Consider the following 20365-nt stretch of genomic DNA (forward strand, 5'->3'; position numbering starts at 1 on the left):
ACATTCTTTTTCATAGAATAATTAGCTGTTATCAAAATTATTTTTTAAAGTGCTTGCCTATGATATTTTGTGCATCATCTGTGGGTGGACAGTGGAGCTGAATAACAGTAAAGTTATTCTTTAAGGTAGAGGGGAAAAAAACTGTATTTTTTTTTCCAAGAGAAAATATGGAATCATTTTTAAATTCAGAGGGATTTTGAGACTGAGTTTTAAAATCCTAGGGTATATGTGTGAAATAATCTATCAACTAAAAGCTATGGGCTGGTCAGCTGACCTACAACCCCTGCTACTCTGATACTCTCCAGTGTGTAGTAGTATATGATTCATATGCACTTATTTCTGACTGTGTTCATCTTCAAAATAATCACTTCATTCTAGATAAATGTATTCAGTGCTATGACTGCTCCATCCATCATATTAGGTAGGGTTGTGCAGCTGAATGTAGTTCTATTCCAAATAATGATGGTCTCTAATATTTTCCTGAAAATGTGGGTAATTTATTATCATAGGCTAATTATGCCCAATACGGCAGCAGGCTGACATTTATTGTGAGAGGTGGGCTGGAGGGAGTCAGGAGGCATTGCGTTGTCACCAGAGCAGTTTCTGGGAAGGAATTTAGCTGCTTGTCCAGCATTTCTGCCAGAGCTCAGGGAAGTGTTTCCCTCCCTGCAGAGCCTGCTGAATGCATTCTCTTCTCTCCCATTTTGGACAGGATTGATGGTTCCTGGTACTTCTCCCTGCTTAGGGATCACAAAGGCTCCTCCTTCTCTCCCCACATCAGCTCCTGGGCAGGAGAAATGCAGGTGCTTTATTTCAATGGCAGGCACCTTCCCACTGAAGCTAGGTCAGTCGCTGGATTTGCAGGCCACACATTCCTGCACCCATGGCATTGGTTTCTTGCCCAAGTGGCAACTTCTAGCAATTCCTCCTCCTCATCTATGAATGCACAGATAGGGGATGCAGAGCAGTAAAATCCTGGTTAATGGCCTCCTTCTCCTCATCTGGGACGGGTTCAGCCCTGGGCCTTCCCAGAAAATCTCAGGTCTAGGAACTTCCTTCAAGATGTGTTCTCCCAGGCAGAAAGAAGAAGTGTCATCCAGCCTTTCCATTGTACATTCACCTTTTTTTCTGTGTGCTTCTCTTGCATTGTTGCTCTTTGCTCAGAAATTAATAGCTGAGCAAAACATTGTTTTAACTCCCGTGCAATATGTTTTTGTTTGTCTTGGGAATTACTCTAGAATAGCTCTATTTCCTCCAGAGTAATGAAGTTTTTTGTTGTTGACCTGGAAGCGAAGAGTACATTTATTTTTTACTATCTATGCATGAAATAGCTCAGTTCTCTGAATTCTTCTTTGATCCCAGTTGTATAACATTTGTATTTCTCTTTTTCTGAATGTCTCACCACTGTGACCAAAGTATCACTAAGAATTTTATCAGAGTCTTTCCATAATTTTGAAAACTTCTTTTAGGTCATATCTTTGGCTGTTATTTTCCAGGGAGAATAATTCAACTCCCTTAACCTTTTCTTACAACTTAGATTTTGGAGACCTGATATTATCTTTGTTGCCCTATGGTACATCCTTTGCAAGGCAGTGCTGTGCTTTCTGCATTGCAGTGCCCAGCCCTGCAAAGAGGTCTAGGTAGGGTCCAAACAGGTTATAGCTATTAAGGATCTTCTCACACAAGAGTGTATCGCCGCTTGTTTACTGCTCTGTCCCCTTGCTAATACCACTTCATATCTTGTTTGCCTCTCTTCCTGTTACTGTGCACTAGGTCAATGGTTTCAATGATTTTTCTACGGTAATTCCCTAAAGCCATTGACTATGGTAGAGTGCCTCACCTAGGAAAGGGCTTGGCCATATCAGCACCAGGGAATTTATGCTGGGCAGTCCTGGGGAATAAGGAAATCATATTAGTCAAAGTCCTTTCAGACAATATTACTGTTCATGAAAACAACCACTGCAGAGTGCATAATGATTCTGGATTGCAGAATGATATTTTGGGCCAGGGAATAAAAATACATCAAGTCAGTGATTCATTTTGACAAAAAACCAACCAACCAAACAAACAAAAAAAACCCATTTGCCATTATTGTTGGTTGTCTTTGTGGAGCTGTTCACAAGCAGCAGGAGCATCAGCAGAGAGCACAGCTTCTTTATTAGAGGTGCAGTTCAGAGGGGTGTGATTTCGAGGTTCACATAAGGTGAGCAGCCAAGACAGCAGAGAGCAGTCTTTGGTCTGTTAAATTGCAGAGATGTTCAGATAACTAGACAGTCAGCAACTTCTGGGCCTGTGATTAATTTACTGAGAGTTTGGACAGGATTGTTCATTCTTAAATTACTTTTGAAGGCCAGAAATAAGCTGGGGGCTTATAAGAATGTTACATGTTTGTTTGGGGGGTATGGGGCTTCCTCCTTGATTTCGTGATTTGCATTGGAAAACAAAAAACATAATCACTTTTTAGCCTGGTTAAGTATATTCATCTAATTATTGGAGTTCAAAGGGTTCGCTGCCATCATACACAGGTTGCACCACAGCACCTGCAGTCCAGATCCATGTCTGGATGACTCCCTCATCTGGATACTGACCCAGTTCCCCTCTCCACCTTTGATTGAAGGTAAAACAAAAACAGGCAACTACCTGTGAAAAGAAGGCAAAACGATTTTCAGCAAAATTACAGGAAACGTGATTGAGATGGTGTAAAGTTTAGGGAGGTGAAGAAGAAATAATCAAGGCCCAGTCAAGGCCAGGCTGGATGGGGCCTTGGCCAACCTGATCTGGTGGGTGGCATCCCTGCCTATGGCAGGGGCATTGGTGTTAGATGATCTTTAAAATCCCTTCAAATCCCAGGCCATTCTATGATTCTATACATTCCTATGATGGAGAGCCCATATAGTGTTGTAGTGTTAGAAATGACCCTCTAAGGCTACTCCTTCCTTCCTCAGACTGCAGAAGTTAGCTGTGTAGCACTGGGCAATGCTCTTGACCTTGATTCCTTAAGTCATCAGGGAGGAAGGAAAGCATATCTGTTTCTTAGGCTATTGGGTGACTTCAGTGGTACAGGGAGCTAAACACTTTGAATGACTTTTAAAATCTTGGCAAAATCAAGAAGTTTTGCCCAAGCCAGGTAAAAGGAAGAAGAAATTACTTGAATGAAGAAACGGGAAATTATTGCATTTATATCATATAATTTTCATATGTGAGGGTGAAGCCCAGCACTCAGCCACTGATCTGAGGCAGTATCCCTCACTGTACATGTCAGCTAGTGATGTGCACTCAAGACTGCTTGGGATCCCCTTTGGCTTGCTGTCTTTGCTGTAGATAAGGTGCAGTTTCCTGCATGATCTGAAGTACTGTCCCCAAACAATCAACAGATTTGTATTAAGCTGTGCAACAATTTTAAAGCATTTCTGCCCAATTGGAGAAGTAATAAGTTTTGTTTCCCAGTGTTGGCATGGCACTTTAGGCTGCAGAAAAGAGAAGATTTAGGAATACGTACAAGCTAATGACGAATTTTAAGTTCTGTATCAAAAAAGACATTAAGGAGGTGATGGAAAACAAGACAGACAGGAGCCCTCCTGTCGATCCCCTGACCCAGGACTGCTGTGGCATCGATGGGCGCTGCTGTGTTTCACCATTGTGCCCACACCCCCTGTGTTGGGACACAGAGATGTTGTCAATCCTGGACAAAGTATTAGCCAGTTAATTAGAAAACAATTATTCCCAGCCAGCATACTACTGCAGGGTAAGCTATTCAATATTACAGCTACGACTAACTGTTCTTTTGTATTACAGCAGCCCCACTGGTTATCTTTTGGGCTTCTCAGGCAGAGCGAAACTGCTGGGTCTCTTCTAAACTTTCTGCAGGCATCTCAGCCTGCCCCAGCACCCAGGTAGGGCACAGAGCCTCAGGAGGGTTTCACTGTAGGGTATTTCTTGAGGAAGAGTTAATGTGAGCTAAAGCACATGTAGTTTTCTGGGTTCCCTCCTGTCTGAGATTTGTTTGAGAAATCAGGAGAGAAAAAAAAAAAACAACAAAAAAAAACAAACACAAGATGCCTAGACATAAATGGGTTGGGAAATATGTTTTTGTAATTCCTTTTGGCCTTTATATTATTTAAAGGGTATAGAGAACACATTGTTAACGATGAGACTTGCTGGTATTCTGTCAAATTTCACGTTCTCACAGTGCAATACAAAAATCTAACAGTGGTTGTTTCTCCATCTGCTGAAGCCATTGGAAGTATTACCAACAACAGAACTTCCCTGCAGATGACCCAGAACAAAAAATACTTGTTTATAGTGGTAGGGGTTTTTTTGTTTGTTTGTTTTTTTCTTTTTTCCTGCATTGTGCTGGCAGGTAGGAAAGCCTCTCAGCTGGTGGCAAATAATTTCTCTCCTGTGCCTACATTCAAATTCCAGGAGTCTGACCAAGGTCTACATAACATTGCTGCTTTCTCTATATTTTTACATAAAAGACTACTACAGAAAACACCATTGCTCTGGGTAAACTACAAAAATAGACTTACACAAATTACAAATATGATAACAGTAGAGTAATTGTGGGTTTTAGTGATAATTTCCTAAGAAATACATGTATGAATAGTTTATTTGGGTTTTGGTTAATTTAATTAATTGATTAGTTATTTAGATGTCCACAGGAAGCTTTCATTAAAAAAAAAAAAAAATCAAGTTTACTGCAATCCTACTTTTTTCAAATGATTTTCATTGCCATCGAATAAAGAACATGTTTGTGTTTGTTTCCTCTGTTTAAATTCTGCTTCCTCCTTGTGAAACTGTTAATATGGTAGAGCCCTGCTCTGAAATTGCCTACAAACTCTTAAAAACATAGTTAATTACAGATTGCCCAATTTAAAGTTTACAGCATTCTTGATACATGCAGAATATATGGAAGGTTGTTTATGCTACCCAGCAAGAAGAAATACATCCTACTGCTTCTGTGCACTCAGAGATCATGCAAGAAGGGCTCCTTCTGCTGACAGCAGCAGTGACGCTCACTAAATTCAACCAGGAAGAAAAACTTTAAAAAATTATGGTGATAATATGGATGAAATCTATTCAACTGCTGCACAGTGCAGAGTGGGGTCTTGCAGGGCTTACAATTGCAGAGGCCTGGATGAAGCAATTACAAGCTGGTCTGTAAGCACGTAGACCTCAACAGGGTCTGCAAGTAACCTGCACCTACAGATGTTTGTTTGTTTGCTTCAAAAATGTTCTGGGAGGCTGTTAATTCTATTAACGTAAAATTCCTTAGCCTATCAACTCAAAAAAAAGCTGATGTAATTTCTATGACTCTTCCCAAGCCTGGCCAGAACTCTAAACGTGGCCCTGCCAAACCAACCTGAGGTAGGTGCTGCCAAGGAAAGAGGAGAACAAGGCCTCCTGAAGTTCTGCAGTGCATGTGGGCATGGATAATTTTCCAGAAGTGCATACGTACCCCTCAGAGAGGGGAGACCTGTGATGGAGAATGACCTTTTCATTGGGTCCATCATGTTGAAAAGGTGGGTGGTTGCTCCTTGGTGTGTGGATTGTGCGGAGCAAGGAGATGCCCTCTGCTCCTTACCACTCTGACCCTGTTCCCCAGTCTCATTTTTTTTTCCTCCTTTTTGTGGGCGGGAAAGAGAGGCTCGCTCCAACCCCATGTGTCCGTCCCCAGGTGCCAGTCCCCAAGCTGCCAGGTCCTTCTGCTCTGTCCCAGCTCCTTGTGCCGCAGAGGTTCTGCAGGCATGCTCAGAACACCATGTGGCATTCAGATCACCCTGAGATGCTGGAGAAGTTCTGGGGCACACCAAAGATACCACTCAACGAGAAATGTGCAAGGTAAGAGAGGAGGCTAGGGTGTCCTGAGCAAACAGGGACTAAGGCTGTAGCTATCTGGAGGGACATAAACTGGGAAGTTGAGTGAGTGGTGTTTGCTCTTCCAGGTAAAAAATAATTTTGGAGAGAGATGCATCTTGGTAGGGTCACCTGACATTTTCTCCAGACCTCTCAAAAGGGGAAACAAAATGTAAAGCATCCCTATCTTGTTGTATGTCATTTTTTAAGTGACAGCTGATTACATTTTAGGGATGTTTTCTCATTTTCTGAATTAAATCAGTTTGGCATTCTGTAGCAGATAGTACTCATTAACCTTTTAAGGATTGCCAAACTGGTTTGAAGCACTCAGTGGAAAAAAAAGAAGAAGAAAGAAAAGATAAAAGTTAAACATCATAGTCATTATGGTGCTTTTTGAAGCCACAGGCAGCAAAGACCACATTTTCTTGTAGTAATTTATTAGACGTGACTCTGGTTTATGGTACCCTTGAGCAGCTTTGAAGAGGGTACTATGAACCAAACTCATGACATATAGTATGAATGATATTATCTTAACAACGTTTAATGTTTAGAATGATACTGTTTTTTGTAAGCAATGATTCCATACTTACTCTTCCAGACCATTGGAAAGTCTTCTTTCTGAGCCTCAGTAAGCACACATGGCAGAAACCAGGAGAAAAACAATTACTTGGTCTTAAATCACTACAGCTGACAAATGTGGGACTATGTAAGTAAGAACTAAGTGGGAAATTTAATGTTATTCTGCAGACTTCTGACTTCCTTTATCTCTCCCAGCCCTAAAAATACATTGTGGAGAGGGATTGGATGATATCCAAGCCATAACTGTTCTTAAAAAGTACATACTGGTTTGGTGAGGGAGGGAAAATATTTAAAAATGCTGGTGTGTATATATATATATACACTTATGATCTGAGCGTGTGTCCGACCAATGTCTATGATTTTTATGGCCTGAGATAGTGTTTCTGCAATAACTAACTACTAGTCCTTGATGCTTCAGTACTTTAAAGACTTTATAAAAATCCCACCTAAGTGATGACAAACTCAGGCTAAATAAGAAGCTAGGGCTACACAAAATAATTTTTTATTTAATTTATATCTTATACAACTATCCTGCAGATAGCAGAAAAGCAGAAAAGGTCTGTAACAGCCTTTCCTGGTAATGTTTCTCTTCCATTCAGGGCAGCTACCCCATCACAGAATAGTGCCAGTGCATTATTTTTTGTGTGTGCGTGTGTGTGGTGGTTTTAAAGAAAAATAGAAAAAAATCTGACACAACCCTTCTCCCAAGAGAGGAGAATGGCTCATGCCCTTTACTTGGGGGCAGGTCATATCCTATAGCAGGTTTATCTCTAGGAACTCCCCATATCTGGACTTGGGCTTCTCCCGGATCCACTGCTGGTGGTGGCTTTGCCACCTCATAATGCAAAGAAAGACAGCCCATCACTTGGCTCAAGGGGAGCCCAGTGCTTAAAAATACATGTGCTGGAGTTTTGATACCAGCCACCTGGTCATGATAAAACCAGCAAAGGCAAAACCAGCAAAGGGACAGGGTGCTTCTCACCTCTGTTGCAGCTCACTTTTCTTGTAGTATGGGCAACAATAGCCTGTCATGCCTGATGTGCATTGGTTTTAGACCAGATATTTCTGAAGGAAAACCTGGGGCTCCTGCCCCTCCATGATATTATTTCTAGAACTTCCAGGTTCTAGAGATAAGTTTTACTTAAATATATACGCTCAGCAAGGAATATGTGTGTTTAAATTTCTCTCCTTGCCTTAAAAAAGAAACGTGAATGACAATAATTCAGGAAATATAGGGTAACAGGCTGGGAAAAGCAATGAGTGATTCAGATTATTTTGAAGCAGAGGAGCCCAGAACTGACCCTGGAAGCTGGAGGAGAAGAACTGAAAGCCCGTGGAGTGCCTGTGGGCTCCACCAGGCAGGCAGTGCCCCACACCACCCTGCTCACATTGCTTCATCCTAGCGGCTGCACTCGCACACCCTGGCAAGGACACGGCCAGAGCTTTCCTCAACTTCCAGAAGACAAACCCAGTTATTTATCTAAGGTATGGTTAGGAAACCAAACTATCCTCTTGCCTCGTTCCCTAATTTGTTCCATCCTGGTGCTAATTTGTGCTACCTGAGGTACACTGGGCTGCCCTCCTTGGTGCCTCTTCACCAGAGTGGGATAGCGTGGTAAGGAAGGTGAGCCTGGAGAAGCTTTAAAGAAGATGGTATCAATTTCTTATCCATGTTTCACCTTTCCTCACATGTGGGACTTTGTAACTGGTAGCCTTTGGATTTTGTTGGTGCTTGCAGCACACCTGCACCTGTCCACACGTTAAACCTTGACTGCAGGACTCTCGTCACAAATGAACTGTCAAATCATTACTACGTTTGATGCAGCATAATCTGTCTTGAAATTAGAATTGGTCCATCCAGGCTCAAATTTCACTTGCTACTGAGGCTAATGCACTGTTTTGAATATGCATTCATGGAGATTCACATCCACTGGGATCCGGAGGGAGTACAAGTTAAGAGCAGATTTTCTGAATTAGCATGTCGAGAGGGAAGGGTCTTTCATTTAGACTGCTGCAGATGCCTCTCCCTCTTGTTCATTACAATTGCATTTCATCAGCTTTATGATGTCCACATGTCAATTGAGTGTGAGGATTTTGCACACAAAAGAGCCTCAGGGAAAACGACTTCACTAGCTAATCAGCTGATTATCATACCTCAAATGGGCTGCAGTATGCTGCTCCAAATACTATATCAGCGAGAGTGGAATTGAAGATTAAGACAGCAAAAAGAAAGCTCTACAGCCCAGTTTAAAGAAATCAAACAGGAATTTGTCAGGGATAGAAAGAAGCAAATATAGTTGGGACAAGAGCCTTTGAAATATCGTGAGGCTGATTAAAAAAAAATAACAAACGCCTTTCTTCAAAAGGTGTTGGGGGGTGAAAGGTTAATTAACTGTATTATCTGCCTGTTTATGCCCAGCTGTGTAAAGCTCAATAACACAAGCTCCCACCCTGGTTTTAACATTGCATCCAAGAATCCAGACCAGTTGCAAGAACAGCCTCTCCTAATAATTGAATTAGCCTCTGAGCAAGCTGGAGGTACACAGCAAACAGACTGGCTCTCACATTGCTTCCCTCTCTGTACGTACCTCCTGTTTGGATGGTGATCTCTAATGTGTGTTTTTTAGGACCCACTTTGAGTAAATGATCAAAATAATAACAGAGGGTCCTATGGAGAGTCTCACACAATAGCTGGTGGTAGCTCGTATGTGTGCATTCCCCCCAGCCTAGGAATGCAGATCTCTAAGAAGTAACGTCTAATGGCTAGTGTGGGCTTTTTCTTTTTGTCTGAAATTTACCAAAGTTTTATCCCAGCTCCCTGGAGCCTTCCCCAAGTCTATCTAAAATGCAGTTAGAGCAGAGGCTGTCTTTTGCTTCACAGAGCGTCTGCCTTATGCTTTCATCAGAGTAGTCTAACTCACACAGATGCACTATTTAACAATGCCATCCCCTGCTTTCATCAGAAGGGGGAAGGTTGCAGAGCTGAGCCCTGAAGAATAAGGGGGGCAGGTCCCCTGTGATCGGCGAAAGCTGAACATCGGTGCCAGTTTCCATCTGTCATGATAGCCTATCTCCGAACCTTCAATCTGTCAAAAGCTTGCTGCCTAGCTGAAGGCTCCAGGAGATTTGGTGCACTAAACACATTTGACAACAGCATTATCACTGCAAGGAGCCCAGCAAAATGCCATCAATGTGTTAATTGTAGCCGGCTATGTAAAATGTCACTTCCCATATCATTTTACAGCAGCTTTGCCTATTTTGCAGCTCCTAATTTTCCACACTTTATAAATACGTGGATTATTCATATAGAAATGTGGTCAGATTTTCTTGTCAGCTATATTTTTTGTTGTTGTTTGTTTTTTGCTTTTTTTTTTCTCTTCTTAATGGAGGTTTAATTTTGGTTGAATGCTTTGCTCTAAGAAAGCAGTAGCATCTACAGAAAAATAAATAAGACATACTTGTGAAAATGAATTGTCCGTACATTGCTGTTCTAATTTTATATCTCATTGGAGATTTATTTCTGGGTTTGTACATTCTTTAGCGTATAAATGATTCATTTTGCTGCTGCTGCTGCAAACTACCTTTTCAAGTGCATGGTATTTTTACATTCCTGAGAGTTTTCCTCCATCATGATGTAAGAACACTTTTGTAATGATAAACATGAGAGTACAGCATAAATAAATGAAAAATCCCCCTTGAAGATATGAATGTGCTTTTTAGCACCCAAGTAGCTAATATTCAATTTCTGGTACAACCACTGCCAGGTGTTAAATTTCTCTAGTTACTGTCACTAATGCAAATTAGATTCTTTTTGTGCTCGTAAAAAATCAAATCCACATTAGAAATTAGCTATAAAATGTAATGACTTAAATGCTATAGTGTTTTACAAATCTCCCTGCATTCCTGTAGCAGATAATGCTATAAAACTAGGAAAGGATAATAAAATATTGTAGAAAGTTGAGTTATTTAAAGGTCTTTTGTGACTGCTTACTCAGGGATTTGATGTATTATTTTGCTTTCTTTCCTTGTTGGTTGAAATAAGCATGCTTATGATTTCATTTCTTTACCAGATTAGATGTAATCAAAGTCTCCTTTGAATTTCATGCTACCCTTGCTGCAAAGGCTGTTCGTATTATTGGAAAATATCATGTGGTGAAGTTTATATCTGCAACTTTTAATCATCGGAATTGTAAATGTGTCTGACAGCTCTTAAGAAAGTTGCAGTGATCTTGTTAGCGGCTGTAATACTGATATATATAGGGATCTGTGAAAATTTTCCAAACGGTTTTATTATTATTTTTGCCCCTCACAGAAGATCTTTCAAAAGCAAACAGGGAAAAAATGAATGCTCTGAACATAACCAGTACAATGTTCATTGAAAAGGATCTTTCACGTATGAGAAAAAAAAAGTCTTCAAAATTGATGAATTGCAAAAGCTGTGTTTGTCAATATTTATGTCATAGCAAACATTACATACTTGGGCAAAATGGTCATCTTCCTGTCGTCTTCAGCCAAGTACTTAATTTAAGGTATTAAAGCAAAATTTCAAGACCGAGGTAATCAGCATGTTTCTTACATACTAAAGGTAGTTTTGATTAAAATTAACATTTCTGAACTCTTCCATTATTTTGGAACAAATTTGTACTCTGTGGTTCACATTCTGCATCTTTTCCACAGGAAGCATAGAAGAAATTTCACACAACTCGGCTACAGCCACTGCCATGGGATGTGACCAGGGCACGGTGCTTCTGCAGAGCTCAGATTCCCTCTCATTTTGAAAACGTTTTCTCTATTTTCTGTGTTCCTGAAAACAAAAGTTGCTGGAGAAGTTAAGTACTTTGGTTACACGTACAGCCTGTCGTGCATCCCAGTCCCCATTTCAACTCAACCTCCAGTGACCATGATACAACAATTAGATCCATTATCTGCAAGCGGACACAAGGTAGGAGGGCAGGAAGTTGGTATGAGTAGCTCGTTGGGTGAGTGTTTTTTAGAGAGAGACAGTTCAAGATTGAGTCTACTGAAAAAAATGTTCCCTCAATGTCACTGACTGTGAAATAGTGCAAAAATAATGGTCTGTTGTGTTTGAAATCTGGATCACACTGTTCCTTCTCTTCAGGTCTAGGTTTTTAGAAGTGACTAGAAAGAAGGATTAATGAGAGGTGTTGATGAGTCCTGCAGGTACAGTCTTTTTAGAAAGTTCTGTGGATCTTCTCTCCAAAATCCATTTGAAATGCTTCAGGTAGAAGAAGGGAAAACTTGTTGTCTCTTGAAAATCTTGGCTCAAGGATTCATCAGGAAAATACTGTCAGAGCAGAGACCACATGCTCCTTGGATACCTGGCTGGTGAGTCTATCAAGCACTTCTTCCCCAGTCCTGGAGGCGTGGGATTTAACAATCAAATCCATCTTAAAAAATAAGCAATAATTTAAAGAAAAAGACAGAGGCACTGAAATGTGAGGGGCAGTACCTGCTATGGAAGTATCTCAGCTCCACCTCTCCCTTGTCACATGTGTGACCAAGAGTGGATACATTCTGCAGCTCAGTTATGTGAGGAAATCAATATTTTAGACCATGGGTATTCCTCATTTAAATGCTTGAACCTCTCGATGAGTTGAATAAAATACAAGTGCTTTTTTTGTTGTTGTTTTGGTTTGGTTTTGGGGATTTAAATATTGTCAGAAGATTTCTAGAAAAAAAATATCATATTTTCAGATGCAGACTCTGCATTTCCACATCAGGACACTGTCAACCAATGTCTCACTCCTACCTGTTGAGTTCAAGGACAGCTTGCAAGACTGGGGTTCATCTCACAGGCTCCTATATGAGGTACATGTGACCCCAGATTGAGTAACCAGTCATTGTACTAGGCAATCTGACTCTTCAAAAGGCAATGGGAAGCTTGGAGCTGAAATCCACAAAACATAAGTAAACAAATATCATTGGTATTATACATATTCTGTTTTTTTCTCTGTTCTCAGTATCACCCAGTTCTGTTCAGTTAGCTGATATCAGAGCAAATATCAGAATTTATTCTGTTTCTGACTGCTCAACTTGAAAAAAGTGCTTGAGAAAGAGTCTGTATTTCTAGCAGAGAGAACTTGAATTTTTATTTATTTCCCTGGTAGTTTTCATTTATATACTCATCCCCTCTGAGCATCTTCAGTATATTGATATGAGGCAAATTTAAAATTAAACTAGTAGAAAGGGGAAAAAAAATCTCTTGCATCATCTTCACTGTGGGCCTCTGCCTTAATTATGAGATATTTCAAAGCCTTTTTGCGCATTGACTGGTTCTATACAGAAACTAAGTTAGACCCAAACCAATAGCTGGAAGAAATGAGTATGCTATAGACAACATGTGCATCCCCAGGCTGCCAATGCTAAATTTGGTCTTAAGTTACTTGAGGATGAAGGTGTCTCCACAGCTGGTTGCCTCTAGCCCACTTACCTACCAGCACAGCTGCCCCTAGGCAGGCAGAAGCTGGGGCCACTTGTGAAGCTGCTGAAGACAGCTCTTGGTTTACCAAGATGGTACATGTCCATGGACATACTGTGTAGTCCTTTACAGGACTTAGTCAGGATTTAGTTCATGCTGCAAGAACTGGAAATTCAATTTTCCTCCCCACTGCATCTGAGCCTCCAGAAACTTGAACAGTGGGGTCAGAAGAGATGTTTCAGTTTTGCTATATATTTAATATGGTGTCTTTCCTTTTGCAGCATCAGAACCATGCACAATATAATTTCCCGTGATTGTATGAGGTTAGTCCCGCAAGGACTCGTATTGAATTAGTTTTTTCTTGATTTTATAGGTGTTTTAGCAGATTGACAAATAGACATACTTCTGCATGAATGAAAGGTAAGTAAATTTTAATTGAGTCTAAAAATATATATTTTTGAAATTTAAGTAATAGTAGCAGAACTTTAATTGTAAAAATTATTCCATCATAATATGAAATGTAAAAAACAGCATGTGGCTTTTTTCCCAAATAAGATGAATGAATAAGCCTTGTATTTTAAACAGCAAACATTCTGCATGTCATTTTTTCATGTATTGATAAGTTTTAGTGAATGACTTCACATAAAAAATACCTGCAAAAATTGTAAGCTCTTTGAAGATTTGGCCAAACAAAGAGAAGACAACATGTGCTGAGTATTGAATGCACTGGGATTCCTTTTTTTCTGTACTGATATCACTAAGGCAATATCAAGCAGATGTGTGAAGGTCACCAAATCCTAGTTTGGTATCTGGACTGAATTAACTGTTCCTCACTGCAGAAAGCACTGGGGTGGCACTTTCCTGTTCAGTGTGCCTGGCACGTTGGGCTGAACTGACAGGTTTTAGTAAATCCTTCCTCTGCTAAATTCAGTGAGGCTTTCATCACTGACTTCATGGGAGCAGCAGCCATTGTGGTTCTCGGATAATTTCTGAATTATTTGAAACTCAGGGAGCAAAGTGTGACCTGATTGTCCAGGCTGGACCTAGGCTGAGTCATGGAGAGAGAACGAAAGAGAGACAGCCCTAGAAATGAGAGATTTGCTGTAATTTTCCAGTGGTCTTGTCATTAAGAGCTTGTCTGCCTGCTGAGCAAGCCCAGCTTACCCGTAGCCAGGCAGCCAGCACACCACGTCCCTCTTTCTGCAGCCCCCCCATGTGAGCTGGGTGACACGGCACTTCTCTTGTAAACTTCTGACGTTTCATTTAACACCATGAAAAATATCTGAGCTGGCCTGAATAGCAGTCAGTCAGTAATATGGCCTCACGTGTTAGATAGGATGGGAAGGCTGCTTTCTGGCATGCAGGGAAAGTCCTGGACAGTAGAGAATAGCTTTGCAAGTCTCGCAATTAGGATTAGAGTGGCACTCCGGTGGTCTTGGGCAGGATGTGGCAAACTAATGTGCTCCTCGTAACAGGATTAATTATGCTCGCCTGCTCTCTTGGGAACACCTCATCTTCACTGAAATGAGATTTTTGTATCCTATCTTCCTCCACAACTTTTCTTAATGTATTTCTACCTTGCAGAAAATGTATTTTTCAAAAAACACTAATTGATAATGTGAGAAAAAGGAGATTTCTGCTTTCAAACCTACTTATAGGTGGTTATATGAGGTAGCCACATACATATTAAACATCAATGCCCATGCTGCTCTTTGTTATCTGCTAAGCAGAACATGTTCTTTTTCCTGCAATGTGTAAAGCAGGCAAATGGCTGCTCATCATCTTTTTCTTTTTTTTTTTTTTTTTTCTCCAGGAATGTTGTACATACAATTCTCTCCTGGCTAATAGCTCCTTCTATTGTCCATGGTTTATCATTGTCAGGATTCTTTACATTTTCCTCTTTACCCGTTTTGCTGGAAATCTGTCCTTTTTAAAAGGAAAGCTTGGGTTTATTTTGCCTATACAGCATATTCTAATGTAGGTTAAAGCATATGTTGTTTTGGAACATGTAAGGTATAACTTTTCACTGACATGATTTTACTCCAATACTTTCTCTCTTTCTTTTTTTTTTTTTAAACTCTTCTAAACCATTGTAAAGTAAGTATCAAAGGTATCCTGGGTAATTAGCCATTACAGTACTGTCACAGAGGCTTCTGCAGTCAATACAGAGATAATTTGGGCAATGGTGAATGACAGCGTTGTCCAGACTTTTGGGATAATCAAGGACATATCCAGCTGTACCAGACATCTGTCAGACCCATGAATCATTTCAAGTAGCTTTGCAATAGCCAGGCAACTCGAGCAAAGATAAACACTCCAGCAGCACACAGCCATGGGAAAAATACTGCCCTGACCAGAAAACATTTACCCACTCAGCGCTGTGGGCCCATAGCTCAAAGCAGAACAGGGCTTTCTCACATCTTTAATTTTGGAGGGAGCACACCTTTGTAACATTTTCTTCTTTAGTAAGACGATGCCTGAAATGCGCTACGCACACACCTTCATCAGAATTAGCGGGGCAAAAGGAGAGTGAGGCAAAAAGTTATGCAAAAAACAAAGAAATAATCTTGTTGAATGCACTGTGACCTCTTTTAAGAAAGAGTATTTGTATTGTTTATGTTGAACTGAAGTTACTAGTTGTATGTTTTGTAGAGTTTGCATACACATGGTGAGCATGTTGTTTGCTCTAAATGTGCATCAGGATTAGCAAGGAGCTAGAGAGCTCCCTTGTACGTTCCTGTTGCTGTCACCTCCTTCATGTCCTTGTGTTGGAGACCTGAAAGGAAACAAGCCCAGGGCTGTGCTTAACATCCTGGGGAAGACTTGTGGGCTGTCTGGAGCTGTGGCTTTGCTGTGCCACTGCCACCTGTGTGGCTGTGGGCAGGCTTCCTCCAGCGTGTGATCTGGGTTTCCCTTCCCATTAGGCAGCCGCACACCAACATCTGCACATCTTGCACCACACACCGACATCTGTCTGTTGGGTTAAGCTCCTGTGTATGTGGGTGGGGAGTGCTGCTTTGTCTAGCAAGTTGGTTTGCAAAGATGAGTGAAAAGGACGGGAAAACAGAAGACAAAATGTGGTGAGCCAGTTTCCCCTCCCTGTTTGAAGTGACCACAGACCATGGAAGGGAGCAAGGAGGAGGCCAGCTCGTGTTCAGACAGCGTGAGCAGGCAGCAAAACCGTATGGAATTGCTTCCAATAATTACATAAAGATGCTATTATTATACTGCACAGTGGTGAAGAAGATTTCTGAGTGTCTGTGAGATATCGGTCATGCAAATACCTGCCAATAGACTTTGAAATGTCATTCTTCACCTGGGTTTTGAAGTAGTTCAGGTGTTCCTTTGTATCATTTGGATCACAGTGGATGGGAGAGAGAATTGTAGCAACTGGAAAGCTTTGTTAAGCTCCATCCCAGAAAACAAGGGCAAAGCGGCACTGGGAGGGACCCCTGAATGTTGTCACCAGGGAGCAGAGGGGTGGCATGGGAGGAGGAGCTGGGCTGGGGGGCACTTAAAGCAGTTGGTGAGTCTCACAGAGCAGAGATTGATTTGCTGCAAGTGGTGTGAATGCAGCAATTGCTTTTGGAAAGCGAGAGGAAGAATTACTGGTGAGACATCAGAGGTTGTGACTGACAGATTGGTAGCTTTCCAATGACAAACTAAGGGTCATTGAAGTATTTGGGGAGAAAGAGTGAGCCCACCACAGAGAAAATGCAACGTGTTGAGGTTGCTTCTCATTATGAAGATGAAGAATTGCATCTTGAGAAGTTGACAGAGATGTTGACAAACTGTTGCTGCGTCCTCTAAACTTACATTTGCCTTTGTCCCCTGCTTTGACCTTTTTATATCCTACCATTCCTAGCTGCTGCTGCAGTTCAGTCCCACTGTTACTTAACTCGGAAGCATGGCTGATTTAGGAGCCTGTGCTCCTTTCTTAGTAACGAAGGTCTTCCTCTCATTTTCATAAATGGTATATTTTTTGTTGAGGTACTGTAGTAGATTGCCAGCTTCTATACAGTCTTGTTTATAGAAAATACTCACTCGGAGTAGTCAGGTACACTATAATAAAACAGTGTGCTTGAGCCTATGTACTCTCATTTGATTTCTGAGTTCTCTTGGCATCGATTTTCGGCAGTTCTGTACTGAGCTACAGCGTATGTAACTCTGGTTCCTAATCCGTAACGCATTGCTCGCTTTCTTTTGATATAATGTTGATTCTTTTGTAAGTTTTTGCCTCAGTGATTAAATTCTTGAACTACACACAGGAAAACCTCAGATCCAGTTTTCCTTTTGTGGCCTGATGCGTTCTCAGGTTTGGAATTGTATGTACTGGTGGAAAACGACATCGCTGTTAGCATCCCTCCGGTTGTGTTGGTTCCTTAATGTCACCATTTGCATTGCTAAATAATCTGACCACTGATAAGAGGGAGTAGTTATTGACTGGAATAGGCAGCACTAACACCCCTCCCCCCTACATCTATTTGATTTGTAGGTTATTTCTACCATTTTAATTTCCAGAGTTTGTTTAGAAAAACATTGAGTACAAATATCCAGTTGAAATTTTGATTTATTGTAAAGCTCTTTTAAACATCCTGTAGTAATCTCTTCAGCTTGTCGCCTACTCTGTCACTCTCAAGCTTACTTTCAATATCTTTATGGAATTGCTCAGACCATTTTTGCTTTAAAATAATCGCTAGCTGGTTAATTGCAATTCATTTTCCCTGTGATATTCTTCAGGCGTTTGCAGCATGTGCAGACCTCCAGAACCAGAATTCTCCCCGCGGCCAAGAGCCCTCAGCATGTTCATTATTTCTGTGCTGAAAGCACTTCACTAATTTTGCTGTGTTGCAGCAGGGAACCTTTAACTTTATTTGCTTTTATATGTGGCTTTGCACAGTCATATCCATTCATAAATGTGAAAACTCACTTCTCTTACTTCCTTAAAGTGTACATATAATTCTTCCACTGGAAACCATTTGCAAACTGCCTGGTTATTTTTAGCTCTTTATGCAAAATTACCTCCTTTAAATACAGTGCTATAGTATGATAGGTTCACTAAGGCTGTTCCTGTTCTGTGTTCTTGTGGTTTGATTTCCAGCAAGTTCACTTCAAGTCAGGGGGTCAGATTCTTTGGACTGGCTGAGCACTGTCAAGTACAAATAGCAAAGGTCCTGAAGAATTCATCACCACAGGATATCCTGGAGGCCAAAATTATAAATGAGTTTTAAAAATGATTAGACAAATTCACAGATATTTGAGCAATTTGGTAGATATTAAATGCAGTGATCCAGAAAAATATTCAATACAGCAAGTCCATAACCAGCTGGTTACTAGAAAGTAGGTTAATGTATCTGAAGAAAAATGATTCTGCATGTATCTTATACTCTTTTCCTAATGAATGAGGGCTGTTGGAGAGAAAGTACTGACTTAAGTGGATATCTGTCCTAACCTACTTTGTACCTTCAGGCAATGCTTGTAGCTTTCAGATTCTTCTAAGGTGGTTTTCAGAAAAGGCTAAACAAGGGCACATTAAATCTAACCTAAAGTATCCTAAAAAATCAGAAGAGTTGCTACGACAATATGTCTTGTCTCAGCATGGACAGTTGCATCTGCAGTAACAAAGGAGTCTCAATAGCCTAAACCCCCTCCCAGTCATTACAGTAATCTTCCATCATGAACAGATTCAAAGATCTCCAGGAAAAAAAAAAAAAGAGAAGATGCCTCATTAGAGCTATCGTCTCTAACCCTTGAGTATACATGAAGAATCTGGCCCTGCATCTTTAGCTTGTTTAAATCACATAAAGACTTAACTATCTGTTATTGCTTTTTCATAATCCACTTTAATTGTCATTGATTTGTATGTTCAGAAAGTGCCCTGAGCTGACCGAAGCATTTTGTGCGTGTTTGTGGCTGACCACCTGCTCTGTAGTCCCCGAACCACTCTGTTCAGGGTCCTTGCTGAAAGCCTTTCTTGGGCAGGATCTCCATGGTTTCCAGGCAGGATTTTGCTCGCAGTGCAAGGATTACACCAGGCAGATCCCTTCTGTATGCATGTTCAGCTGTCACATTCTTACCCTCCTCCTGGCTTGCATCCTCCAAGGTCATCTACACTTACAAAAAGAACGAATGTATTTTACCTACATGAACTAGCAAAGGGTTATTTAATCAATTATGCAGGAGCAGATTTATTACTGAGAACAATCTGGATAACTACATCACACAAAAATCACATTTAACCAAAAGGACATATAACTTACTGTTATGGAGAGAGAAATAGTGTTTAATTGCTTGAACTTTGTGAGGAGACTACTCCAGTGGAGACTCCAACAAGATCAAGAAACCCTTTAACGCATGCAAATATATTTCATGTTCTGTGCTTTCCAAAAGCTTGAAACCTTTCACTTTAATTTACAGTTAAGCTGCTGGGCATATGAATAATACACTATTTGGTGTTTAAAATGAAATTTCCCGAGTTTGTATGTTAAAATAATAGAATACGAAATAATATTTAAAAGTAAGATAACTGGACAAAATTTCCATTCAAATAGAGGGTGGATTAAAGTACAGCAAAATTACTTTCTTCTAAATGTCACGTGCTAGGGTGACCAGGTTGAGTTTTGTCACATGCTGGCCTGATGGAGCATGCCTCCACCACAGCAGTTTTAAAATAAAGGTTATTGCCCCTGCTAAACTTCAGCAAGGATGAGGCCTCGCATGGCACAGGACAAGAAGCTGGGTACCAGCTGAATTTTAGAAAGCTAGGAGCACAGGGACTGACTTGTTCAGGATGCTGGACAATTGGGTCTCTTGTCCTAATGAATTTCAGGTGGTGATATGAGTGTGTTTTCACTGTTTCTACACAGATTTGGAAATTTTCCCTCCTTGGTAAAATTCTTGTTAATCTTCAAAGGTTTCTCACGTGGCTACCAGTGCTTCTTGTGAGACATTGAAGCCCTTTCTTTGTTCAAAATGTTTCTGCTTCATCTACTGTGGTGAATGAAAGTCACAGGTCTCAACCTCCTTCAAGGGTGTAAATCCCTCCAGAGAAAGCTGTGTTTTCATTGCTGTGATTTCTAAGCCAGGAAATCCTTCCTCTTGGCCATGTCTGGAGCATGTGCCCTACACTGGAGGCTGTCAAAATTTACAGCCTGTTTTAGTTGTGTGAAATGGCTAGGATTCAATTTACGCCTCGTCTGAGTACGCTGAGGAGCAGTGGGGCATTTTGATGAGACTGGCTCATGGCAATTATGTGCAGATGCCCAGTGTCACTCCTTTGGTCACAGATGATTGTTTGGCCAAAGGCAGTTAGGAAGAGGATGTCTCGCTTACGTCTCCAGGTGCAGAGCCTGGCCTGAAACACGAGTTGGATGCTCAGGAGCAAATAGCAGATACATCAGTGAGTGAGACTGAAGGTAATGCACATCTCAAGGAGTGAGACAAGGGAATAGCTGCAGACACCTAGCACTGAAAAATACAGCCAGGACAGCT

At 40.9% G+C, this 20365-nt stretch overlaps 1 long non-coding RNA gene across 1 annotated transcript in view; it reads left to right on the forward strand.

The window, feature by feature from the left end:
* LOC308197847 overlaps positions 1-20365 on the forward strand; it is a 41863-nt gene that overhangs the window by 13611 nt on the left and 7887 nt on the right. The window contains exons 4-11 of the long non-coding RNA XR_013953375.1: positions 5325-5522; positions 5643-5841; positions 6455-6562; positions 7720-7920; positions 11113-11377; positions 11555-11781; positions 12151-12264; positions 13248-13294. This is a non-coding gene — a long non-coding RNA (uncharacterized lncRNA). The remainder of the gene's footprint in view (positions 1-5324; positions 5523-5642; positions 5842-6454; positions 6563-7719; positions 7921-11112; positions 11378-11554; positions 11782-12150; positions 12265-13247; positions 13295-20365) is intronic.

Source organism: Anser brachyrhynchus (genome assembly GCF_964034855.1).
Source record: "Anser brachyrhynchus genome assembly, chromosome: 7".
NCBI lineage: Eukaryota > Metazoa > Chordata > Aves > Anseriformes > Anatidae > Anser > Anser brachyrhynchus.